Genomic DNA, 3,944 nt, shown 5'->3' on the forward strand with positions numbered 1-3,944 from the left:
GAGGAAGTTATATCGGGAGCAAAAGATGAAATACATGATCACTAGTAAGGAAAAGCCAATCAATCATCCTGTAAATTATGTACATACAGATTTAGAGTCATTTGTTTTGTTTGCGGAGAATTTTAATGAGATAGATAGTCAGTTAGTTCAAGCAGAAGATATACCAGACATTTCAGAAAATTTCAGAGAAATTTTAAGAAAGGAAAGGGAAGAAAGGTCCGATGTCATGAAGCCAACAGCTGAGATCAATGGGCAGCAAATAGAAAATGAAGAGACATCACATTTTCAGCACTTAGAGGATGATGAGGATGGTCTTTGGACCATGGATTTTGATGGCGCTGTGGGCAGCGATGGTGCTGGTATAGGTGTGTGGATTCGAAGCCCATTTTCAGTCCAAAACCAAGTCCCCAGCAAGGTACGGGTATGTTCATACAAATTGGCATTTGATTGTTCAAATAATGAGGCAGAATATGAGGCTCTCATTGCTGGTCTGAAAATCCTTCGGAAGTTGAAGGCAAAGAAGATAGCGGTATATGGCGACTCCGAGTTGGTTATAAAGCAAGTGAAAGGTGAATTTCAGGCTAAACATCCTCGTATGCGAGCATATCGAAATGCTGTCCTAGATATCTTAAAATTGTTTTCTGAACATACTTTGACATGTGTGCCCCGTATTCAAAATGGTGTTGCGGATGCATTGGCTAAGGCAGCAAGTAATCTGAAAATACCCATGAATTCCAGCAATAAGTTTGAGATTTATGTGAAGCATCGTCCTACAGTTCCAGACAATCAAAGATGTTGGCAAGTTTTCCAAGATGACGAAGAAATCAAGGATTTTCTGCAAGTTGAGGGTGATTTCAAAGACATCTCCATAGACACAGAAGCTGAGGAAGTAAATCAAATGGATGTATTGCAGCTTAAAGACAATTTCATTCCTAAAGGCTTAATTCCTTTGGAAGAGTTGTTTGATCAAGATGACGTGGCCCGCAAACCCACCTTAAGGCCCACGGAAGGAGGTGTCGAAGAAGTGAATCTCGGGACAGCTGAGAATCCAAAGATGGTGAAGCTATCAAAAGCATTGTCGCCCAAGGTAAAGAAAGAATATATCAGATTGTTGTCTTCGTTTTCTAATGTTTTTGCATGGGACTATTCAGATTTGAAAACTTATGACACAAGTATCATTCAGCACACCATTCCCATAAAGCCAAATCAAAAGCCTTTCCGACAAAAGTTGAGAAGAATTAATCCTAAGTTGCTGCCATTGATTGAAAAGGAAGTCAACAGGTTGTATAAGTCTGGAATCATAGTGCCAATCAGATTTTCCGACTAGATTTCCAACTTGGTGCCCGTGAGAAAGAAGACCGGCGAGATTCGTTTGTGTATAGACTTCAGAAATCTTAATAAGGTGTCGCTAAAGGACAATTATCCGCTGCCCAAGATGGATCATATATTGCAGCGGGTAGTTGGCGCATCAAGGATGTCTCTACTTGATGGTTATTCCGGGTACAATCAGATTTTGGTGCATGAGGATGACCGCGACAAAACTGCATTCACAACTCCATGGGGGACATTTCATTATGCCAAGATGCCATTTGGATTGAAAAACGCAGGTGCTACCTTTCAGCGGGCGATGGACATGGCCTTTGCTAATGAGAAGGATGTCTTTTTGGTCATTTATCTTGATGATTTAACTGTGTTTTCTAAATCTGATGAAGAGCATTTGTATCATTTAACAATGGTGTTTCAAAAGTGCAGAAAATATGGTATCTCATTGAATCCGAAGAAGAGCCTTTTCGCTATGAGCGAAGGCAAGCTGTTGGGCCATATCATTTCTAAAGATGGCATTCGTATAGATCCTGCACGTGTGGAAGCAATTCAGCAGTTAGAGCAGCCCTGAAACAAGAAGGAGATTCAATCCTTTAATGGCAAGTTGAATTTTCTGCGTCGCTTTATTCCCAATCTTGCCGAACATCTCAGAGAAATAACCAACATGCTCAAAAAGGACAGCCAACTCAAATGGACCGAAGAGGCGGTAAAGTCTTTCAATTTGGTAAAGTTAATTTTATCTTCAGCCCCAACTCTAATCAGCCCGGATTATACACAAGATTTTATTTTATTTTCATTTGCTTTAGAGCATACATTGGCAGTTGTGCTGATGCAAAAAAGAGATGGAGTTGAGATGCCCATAGCTTTTTTCAGTCGTATCATAAGGGATGGAGCGCTGAAATATAATATCATTGAAAAACAAGCATTGGCACTGGTAAAAGCACTGAAAGATTTCCGGGTGTACATACTGAATTCTCATATTTTGGCATATGTTCCCAACGCAGCTGTTAAGGATGTTTTGGTACAAGCGGAACCGGAAGGAAGAAGGGGAAAGTGGATCACTGCACTATTAGAATATGATGTGGAAATTAAGCCTACCAAGTTGATCAAGGGTCAAGGTCTTGCTAAGATGATGGCTGAAACAAATCTCCATGTCCTAGACATCAATTTGATTGCTGCCTTATCCGATGAAGATGAAGAAAATTCAGCTCTACAGGTATCCGATATCTTTGTTTCCTCTCCTTGGTATGCTGATATTGTATATGTGCTTCAAAATTTATCTTCACCCCCTGGGATGCCTCGAAACAAAGCCAGGACATTGAAATTAAAAGCTGCCAAATTTTGTATCATCAAATCTGCACTTTATTGGAAAGACCCCGGTGGCATATTGCTGAATTGTTTAGTCGAGGAAGAAGCTAAGAGAGCTGTAGAGGATTTTCATAAAGGTGACTGTGGGGGTCACTTGTTTTGGAAGACCACGGCTAATAAAGTCCTAAGGGCAGGTTTTTATTGGCCTTCATTGTTTTCTGATGTCTATAAAGTAGTTAAGAGTTGTCATGAATGTTAAATTTTTCAAGGAAAGTAGAAATTACAGTCGTTACCTCTCAAGCCCATTGAAATCAGTGCACCATTTCAGCAGTGGGGATTGGATTTTATTGGTGAAATCCACCCAGCATCTTCCGGGCAGCATCGATGGATATTGACCGCCACTGATTACTTCACGAAGTGGATTGAAGCCATTCCCACCCGGCAGGCCACGGACTCGGTAATTATTTCTTTCCTTGAGAATAACATATTGTCACGTTTCGGCTGTCCACATAAGTTGATTACAGATAATGCAGCAGCGTTTAAATCAAAGAAGATGGTTGATTTTTGTTACAAATATAACATCAGCTTGGGGCATTCGACCGCCTACCATCCACAAGGAAATGGGCTGGCCGAATCTTCGAATAAATCTCTAGTCAACATTATAAAGAAATTGCTGGAAATCAATAAGAAGAGCTGGCACAAAAAGTTAGTAAATGCATTATGGGCTGATCGGGTAAGTCAAAAGAAGTCAATTGGTATGTCACCCTTTGAACTGGTTTACGGAACAGATGCAGTGTTTCCTACTTCACTTAGTATTCTGGTTGCAAAGTTGCTTCAAGAAGCTGATGGTGAGGAGGATCCTATGCAACGACGGATTAGTCAAATGATTCATTTACAGCAGACACGAGAGGAAGTTCTTCAAAATTCCCTTAAGTTGCAAGAGCGCATAAAGAAAATCTATGACAGAAAAGCTAAACCAGATGATTTTAAGATAGATGATGTTGTTTTGAGATGGGATGCCCGAAATGAAGACAAAGGGAAACATGGAAAATTCGACAACTTGTGGAAAGGTCCTTACAAAATTGCAGCATACCGTGGTCCAAATGCCTTTCTTCTCAAAGAAATGAACGGTGATGATTGTCTCGGTGGGTCGGTAAATGGCCGGCTACTCAAAAGGTATCATGTTTGAGCATTTTCTGCTCTAGTCACTACCATTGTAATTACCATTTTACTTTCATTCTGCAGCAAGTGTGAACTGATCTTTCATCTTTAGTCTGGGGCCCGCGGTGAAGGCTATAATTCTGAAGATGGAG

The sequence above is a fragment of the Pinus tabuliformis genome, chromosome 3_1 (assembly GCF_031772625.1).
Source record: "Pinus tabuliformis cultivar Carrire ecotype Pingquan chromosome 3_1, CPIR1, whole genome shotgun sequence".
NCBI classification, from domain to species: domain Eukaryota; kingdom Viridiplantae; phylum Streptophyta; class Pinopsida; order Pinales; family Pinaceae; genus Pinus; species Pinus tabuliformis.